Raw genomic sequence first — 8,569 nt, forward strand, 5'->3', positions numbered from 1 at the left:
GCATTTAATATCCTTCTTAATTCTTCCGGTCAAGAAAAATGCTTAGTTCTATTTCCATCTTTCCTCTAATGGTTTTCTCTCCTCAAAATTCTCATTGCGAATAGCACACGTGAATTTCTAACCGAAAGAGCAGGACATTCTGAAAACGGTCCAGGCAACGAGAGTCGGAATCGGGATGCTCGGTCTGTGGCACTTCCTGGAGAGAGTTTGACTTTAAACAGGATGCACTGGTGCTCCTCTGCCCCAGACAAAATCACTTCAAATGCATCCTAAGTATTAAATGTAATATTTTTGCTTCAGTTATTTGAACAGCTCAAAGTAGACTCCAGTCCTGCAGCTGCTACTCAGCCAAAACTTCCGTTATGGGGAGGAGACACTTTATCTGCTGGAGAACTGAGCATTTCTCAAAAACGAGGATAGAAAGTTTTCTGTGTTCTTTGAAAACGGCGTCCCCTTTTTCTCCCCTTTTCAAACTCTGAGCATAATGTTATCATAAAAATGTGCCTAAGTAATTAAACGAGAAGTTCTGAACATGCTTTGGCTTGGCACGTTTTGCATGAAGTGTTTAAAATAGGGTAAGATCCCACCCCCACTGCAGTCCAACCCAAACCTGTGATCCCGTGATTCCGTGATACTAAGATTCTGTGGTTCTACCACCGCGAAGTCCGGCTTGTGCAGTGAGTCACGCGGGATGCCCCCGACGGGAGGGACACAGTGACAGCTTCCTGATTTCCGCGTGGGTGGAGAAGGAGAAGGGAGTGTCCCCGACCTCAGAAACGAGGTGGGAGTTTCCCTGCTGGGAAGGAACCAATAGGCACATCCCAATCAGCTATGCGAGAAATTAAGGCAGTTTTCCCTTGAGCTCCACTGACTCATTTCAGCTGGAATCACTACTCCCGTTAGGGGAGAACGAAAAGTGATATGAATTATGTCAGTTACTTTTTAAAAAAATGTATTTTGTTTAGGTGTTTATGTATGTTTTCCAGACATGATATAAGGGGATAATTTTCTCAAAGAACTGTAGAAACAACAGGATGAATTTTCTTCCCCCCCCCCTTTTTTTTTTTTTTTTCCTTTCTTTTTTCTTTTTTAAACCCCTACATGAACAAGTACACTTGTTAAAGACCAAGGGGTTGGGAATTATCTTAGTGAGCAATTCAACCCACAGTGATCGTGACCCTGTGACCCGGGATCCACTGAGAGATGGGAATCAACTGTGTGTGGGAGCAAACTTGAAACCGTCAGGTAAGTGTCACGCCCCACGGCATGGGTTAGGTGTACCCGCGTGCCTGCTGGCACGCCTGCAACCTGCGGCGCACAAAACGCCCCGTCTGTGTGTTAAGGGTGATGCTAGGGAGAAGGGAGGTCTCTGGTCAGCAGACACAAAGTGGCTTTGAGGAAGAGTTCCCAGGCACAGTCCCTGACAGGTGAGGAAACACCCTTGTCCTACTAGGACAGCTTCCCCCTAGACACAAGCTTCACGTTGCTTCTTTTCTTCCTGCTTCCAGAAAAAAACCCCTTTACATCACGGGCGGGTTGTCCAAAGCTGGGACGGAAGGGAGAAGAGAACGCAGGGACAGAACTCCCAGAGCAGGGAAAATTTTCTTTGCTGTGGTTTGCCAGGATGCAGCGCTATTCAGAGCAGACTTTCCGTGCAGGATGATGGAGATCCCACCTGCTTCCTATATGTCACCGGGTCCCCATGTCCCCTCAGCCACAGCCAGAGAGTTTCACCAAATAAAAACTCCAGCGTTAGGCAAAACCCATATTTCTCCGTCCCCATCCACACCGGCTGGTTAAATATCTTGTTTTCATCACGACGTAATTGTTTCTGCCTGGTTTTCAAGCTGTTCTGAGCGGATGGATGCCTGCACCTTACCCTTCTGGTGCGGGGGGAGATACAATAACCGCCCCCGCCCCCCCACCCCCGACACACACACAATAGACAGCCTCCAAATGGAGGTTACATTATACCTGGTGTTATTACCTTTATAAATATAATTATTAATAACATCATTAGCACTGTTACTAAAAGAAAGGTCGAAGAAACCAACCTGAGGAGGTAGAGTGGTGCACTCTCCCCGGAACGGATGGACAGACGGACCGAGAGGGAGCGAGTAGCAGCCTCTCCTGGCTCGGTGAGAGTCACCGTTCGGGGCCGGTGGGTGCGCGGGGCGGTTCCGGGCCCGGGGCGGTGCCAGCGGCGATCCCGCTGGGGCGGTGCGCGCGGCACCGAGGGATCGGGCGGAATCGGGCGGGAGCGGAGGAGGCGCTGCCGCCCCCTGGCGGCGCCACGCGGGGGCGCCTCACCCGCCGGGCGCGCGTCCTGCCGCGTCCGCGGGGATCCCACACCGCCGTTCCCGCGGCCTCGGGGGCGCCGAGAAGCGCCGCGACGGCAGAATAGGCGGGAAAAATAGTGATAGGAACGATAAGGCACGCGGCTGCGAACTCGAAAGAGAGAGCAAGTTCAGCCTCGCCACCGTCCACGTCCGTGCTTTGCAAGGAAAAGGTAAAATAAAAATCGGAATAGGTCTGAAAATAAAGGGGACTTTCTTCTTTTAGAGAGATACTCGAAACTTGGGAAAATCACTGGGAAATGCTGGTGGTGTGTCTTTGGAGGGTCCCTCTGGATCAGCCAGTGTGCAAAGCGAAAAGTAAAGCAAAAAGATGAAAATTTGGAAAGGGTAAGGGAAGAATGCAAGGAAAGGGGCAGAAAATCTGAAGAAAACACGGTGGAATGAGACCAAGGAGGGGGATCATACTGAGAATGGGTATGGAGACAGGAGGGCTGCTGAAATAGATGTGACACAAAAAGATGAGGCTTGAAAATACCTCCAGCATGGAAAAGAGGGGTTGTGTTTTTTAGTTCGTTTATTTGTTTTCCTTTAATTTTTTTTTTTTTTTTTTTTTTTTTTTAGTAATATATATGCTTAGTGGGGTTTTCACTGTGGTTTTTGTTTTTAAGTTATCTATTTATTAAAAAACTTATTTCAATAATTTTATTTTGTTCTCTCTTAGGGGCATGCAGTTGTTCTGTCAGCCAGGGCGGATCCTTTCAAGTACTCCCTACCCTGGCCTGCACATCCCCGTGGAGCTTCAGCTGCTGTACAAAGAAAGAGGTGAGGCTGGCAGATTTGAATGTCTGTATAAGGGAAAGCTTCCTTTGGGAAGCACAATTTGAGGGGAAAGTTCCCAGCAACCATCCATTTGGTCACTGGTCACCAGCCTTCACTTGCATCAGACAGCACGAGGAGAACTAATCCTTGAAGGGAAATGCATATTTGTTAATGAACTTTAACTTTCTTGTGCCTAACAGACCCCTCCCAGTGATGGAGTTTTGACGCTACTGAGAGTAAAACAAAAACTTTGGGAGATTGGCAGAAAACTTATTTAAGGTTTTCACTGACCCATTTCAAAACTGTTTTCACTGGGGCTGTGATGAAGAATTAGGGTCTTATTTTTGCTGGCAGACCCTGCTTTTCACACAGCCCTTTTTTTTTTTTTTTTTTTTTTTTTTTAAATGTTGAGCAATCTGAGATTATGTATGTAAAAAAAAAAGTAGAACCCAAATATATTCAGGTTTACTGTCCTGTACCAATGCTGCAATTCCAATGGCATATTTTCACTCTGAGAGCTTCGCTTTCTGTCTTAGAGGTGATTGTATAATCTCTTCTTCTCTTAATGCAGTTAAGGCTCTTGACTTGGGGCATGGTCAATTACAGGACTTCCACTAAATTTCCCAAAAGCAAAAGAGGACCCTCATTCCTAGTAATACAATCCACAATGCTGGATTAGAAGTGAGAAGCAGAGACAGACCATAACTGTAATGATTTCAAAGTTAATACGTGCACTTTGGAAATGTTTATGAGATCTAAAAAATTACTGAACATACACATAAAAATTCAGATAATGTATTTTGTGATTTTCTGAAGTGGGTGAAAGTTTACCTCTGTGCTGATCTCATTGAGAGAGTGAGAATCTGTCAGACAGACCCAGAACACCTTATTTCAGAAATGAAGAGATGAATATTTTTGTTGATGGAATTAGCTTATGTTGAAGAAAGTACTATTTTAAACACAAGTAAAATTATGTTATTTTTTCTAGTCTGTGATCCTTGATATAGTTCATATTGACAAATATTTGGTAGGCCAGAAAGAAGCAAGTATTCCCTCTTTGTAGAGTAACTGAGTATTTCAATAAATGTTACTTTTTTGGCTGCATTGGATAAAGTAATATCTACCAATTTCCAGAATAAATTAACAAAAACAAGCATCTGCCTTTTAGAAAATGTAAGGTTTTTTTCTTAGTAAAACTCATTTTTGACAACAAAAAATCCTTTGCATTTCCTAAAAGTTGCTACTTGTCTGTCTCCCTTACTTGCCCCTAAAAATAAATCACCTTTTAAAACTGGAAGAAAAGAATGTGGCTAAGAAAGCAAGAGTGAGAAAACCATAAGTCTTACTTGCATTCTGTGCTCTCAAATGGGAAAGAGCAGATGGTCAAAAAGTTATGATATTATTATTAGCATTTTCCCCCAAAGAAGTAATTAAAGCATTGCAGAATGGACAGCACTACAGGATGACAGCGCTGAGTTAAACAAGTCATTTTGTTACCTATTTAGTAAAAGGAAGAATTAAGAAAACCTACCCTTTGTACAGATAGGATTCTTTCATAATCATACACATTTCCTGCTACATATTGTTCTTCTGGCCTGACCTCACTGTTTTAAAATGAGACTAGTGTGAAGGACTGAGCTGTTCAGGCATTCTTGAAGATTCCTTAATTTCTATGTTGAATAGTTTCATTCTTGGCCACAGGAGTTTTTCATTCATTCATGAAATTTAACATCGTTACATGATGTGCCTGTGTGTGTGTGATCTGGAGAGACAGAATGGCCGGGCCTGACATTTGTCCCAGATATTTTTGGGGATTTTGGCAATGGTGGTAATTACAAGGCGATGGGGGGTGGTGGTTCAGATACTCCACAAACTGAGTTGTGGACATTGATTCCCTTCAGAAACAGAAATAAATGATTCAGCCAAGTATGTATCACACATCTTCCCTAATACCTCACCATTACTGCTCGGTCTGTGACAAGAAACCTCATGTGAGATTTTTGTTTGTTTGCAAACCCCCTCCACTGTGCTGCCAAAATAGGGATGCAGTGTATGACAACCCTTGTTTCCCTCCAATGTGCGTTTGCATTTTCCATTCTTGGTACTAATGGTTGAGTTTTTGGGTCAAGACTAACTGTTGAAATTTCCCTATAAAACTTTTCTTCTCTCAGTTTATTGTGCTGGTGACAAAAGAAGCTTCTCAATACTTCCCCCCATATTGTAGCCATACAACAGTAAAAGCAGCAACCCTCCCTGCTGAATTGACCAAACACTGATTCTCACATTTTCTACCTCTAGGTAAATGTATCACATGTTTAGCATTCAGCATGGGGTTTCTTTCCTGTTGCCCACAGCTTGACTGGAAGACAGAGGTTATGCAGATTTTGTGTCTCAAACAGATGACAAGCATCTGTCCTTTGATCATCCTTCTGTCCTCTCACACAAAGTATTGGGTTTCATTGGTGAACTGCTCACTCCCTTCCTCCTCACTTTCACCCCTCCCAACACATTAAGTCTACATTCATCTTGTCTGCTCTGCTTTTGGGACTGTATTTATTGTCTACTGTATCAACAAAGACACACCAGAAAATATCACCGATGATACATTTTGAAACGAATAATTTTCTAGCACAGTGTCATATTCTATGTGAGCAAAAATTGATGCTTTTTTTGGGAAAACTATTTGAATTGACATATAGACATTCGGATCTTTTCAGTCTCAGAACAAAGATGACACTGGCCGCAAATAGAAGGAGAGTGGATATTATAAAACTCAATGCTTTTCCTGTGATAATTTTTAAAATTATGTTAGGTGCATTATTGTTGCCTAGTCAGGACCATTGTCAGCAAAGTCTTGAGTATTTGTGCATGACTGTTAATTTACATTTCTTGAAAGGTGTATATTGCTGCCAGTAACAAAACTTTTTCTACTCAACAAAAGTACCAAGAACAGTCCTGAATCACTCATGATAAAGTTGCTGTCTCTGTATATAGTCCTAACTTTATCAAGTTACACAGGAAAAAAAAAAATAATTAATGATTGATCTGACACAGTAGAGTGAAGAACTGGTGTATGATTAATTAAGAGGAAACTGCAGGATTGGCAGCACAAGGGGTGCCAAGTAACAGTTTTATGGAAAATTAGTTTAATCAAAAAAATATGATTTTTTAAATAAGATATCTGGATTGACTGATAAGACTAACTGTGTAGTTCTACACAGGGCAGTTTGATTTAGCAGTGCCTGATAGTCTGACTGGAGACTATAAGGTTATCAATACAACACATGTTGTAACGACTCAGGAACTGGTCAACCAGTAGACTTCAAAAATTGGTGTCAGTGTGAAAACTCTCAAATGAAGTGTTTTCCTGACAGGAGTCATACTGCTCAGTTGATGGGTCTGTTCTTCCCAATATTTTATTAGCTATCTGAAACTAAACAAAACACCCTACACCTGGTAACTGCAGATTGTTTGGACAAGAGAGAGATAATGTTAGTTATATGGAAATCACAGAGTGTATTCTAGCTTTGACTTATGTCAGTCAAAGCATTTTCTAGCACACACAAGTCAAATACGAAGTCAGGCGTCATGGGTCAATGACTGCAGCCACCAGCAGAGTGGAGCTTCATTTGAAAAGCAATAACCTTTATGAGTATCTACAGGCTATCGGAAAAAAAAAAAACCAAACAAACGTAACCCCTTACTCTTAAAAGGTGATGTGCAGAAAGATTATTTTACATTTTTGTATGACTCAAGAAGAATATGTCATGTGAGGACATTCCCTGATGAAGATGTTCCCTCATGTTTGTATATTCTCGAACCCATTTTTAAAAACAGAAGCTGGAAAATTGGAGACCACATCTAAAGCTATTTGAATGCTGGGGAAAACAAAAGCATAAGAAAGGTACCTAAGTGTATATCAAAACAACAACAACAAAAACAAATCTTGTCTACATCTACAGAAGTATCTTTACCAAGTGTAGAGCACTGAAGGAGTCTTCCTTGAGGGAAATATTTGTATTTGTCAAGTGTAGACAGTCGTAAGTACAAGGGAAGTGAAGAATTTAAACCTCATACAGCCTCAAAGCTGTATTTTGGCACATGAGTGAGGTCAGTGCAGGGCGATATGAAAATCTACTTCCCACAAGACACAAAAAGTTAGATGAGATGGTCGCAGAATCAATGTGATTTTCTAATCTGAAGACTATCACTTAAACCATCTTTACAAAATTTAGGAGGCTGTTCCATGTAGGTACTCAATAATCACTGGAGGGAGACAAAGTCCTCTCAGAACATTTAAGGACTGTTTTCAGAAGCAACATTTTCTATTACAGCTGTAGTACTGTCCCAAGCGTCCCAGGAAGCAGTCTTCAGGAAGAGGAAGGAGGTGGTATTTTATGTGCGGTGTCTGCACAGAAACAAAGAAAGACAATGTAACCGAAAAACTAAACTTTGCTCTGGAATCGATGTCATTAGGAATGGCAGGCCTGGTTGTTTGATGCCAGCTCCACAACATCAATTTCTGACAGACAGCTGAAGTGTGAAGATTCATTTTCATGTATATCAGTCAAGATTTCCAGAATTTGTATTCCTTTAAATTTAAATGGTAATTAAGGTGGAAAGATTGCTGAGAAAATTTTCTAGGTATCTAACATGTAGTTAATAATAATATCAAGTCCTCTGATCTGAAAAAATCTTACTCTCAGTTACAAGAGGTTTGTTGCTGTCCTACACAACTTAAGGAAGAATTTTCCCATTGCTCTCCAGAGAAACCTTAATAAACAGAGATATTTTGCAACCTGCCTGGAAGAGGGACGGGCCCAAATCAAGACATGTTACACAACAGAGAAGAGATTAAGCATATCGGTGCAACCTTAACTTCAGTGTGAAACCTGTGAGCTGCGGCCTGGCATGACTTTGATGACTCACGGTCTTTTAATGAAGGCTTTAAAAACTATTTCTGTCTTGTTTTTCTGTTCACTAACTCTGTAATTAAAATGATAATTTTAGTCTCCTAGTATTCATAAAGGGTTATTTTGGAATTATCAGAATGATACCTGTGTTTCCATCACCTGAGTACCCAACAGAGAAAAGCAAGTTTCTTTTTATTCTTTGGGCAATGTGAGGACAGCATGAGATTTTTCCACATATTGTAGTCACAGAAAAGAGTTTTATACTGTAAATTAAACTCAGTCATGCTTAAATTGTACTCTGATATAAAACAGCATTAACCTCAGTGAAACTGAGTCACCCAGGAGTGAGGCTGAGCCAAGGTGCTGCTGTGCAAGGGATATGTGTCCATCTCTGGGTGACTATTTGCATTTATCAGCTAAACCCAGTATAGAGAGCAAAGGAGTGAGACCACTGGCTGTTGGAGAGCATGGTTGGACCTGTTGTCCAAAAATCAGGAACTCCAGGGAGACAGTGGTGAAGTATGAGGTTTCTTTAAAGTA

At 41.6% G+C, this 8,569-nt stretch overlaps 1 long non-coding RNA gene across 1 annotated transcript; it reads left to right on the forward strand.

The window, feature by feature from the left end:
• The first annotated feature begins 1,139 nt into the window (after positions 1-1,139).
• On the forward strand, positions 1,140-8,036 carry LOC120765991 (uncharacterized). Its single transcript, XR_005704540.2, has 4 exons — positions 1,140-1,245; positions 2,021-2,138; positions 3,019-3,119; positions 7,884-8,036. It is a non-coding gene; the product is annotated as an uncharacterized LOC120765991 (long non-coding RNA).
• Positions 8,037-8,569: the final 533 nt, after the last annotated feature.

The sequence above is a fragment of the Hirundo rustica genome, chromosome Z (assembly GCF_015227805.2).
Source record: "Hirundo rustica isolate bHirRus1 chromosome Z, bHirRus1.pri.v3, whole genome shotgun sequence".
In the NCBI taxonomy this organism is placed as follows: Eukaryota; Metazoa; Chordata; class Aves; order Passeriformes; family Hirundinidae; genus Hirundo; species Hirundo rustica.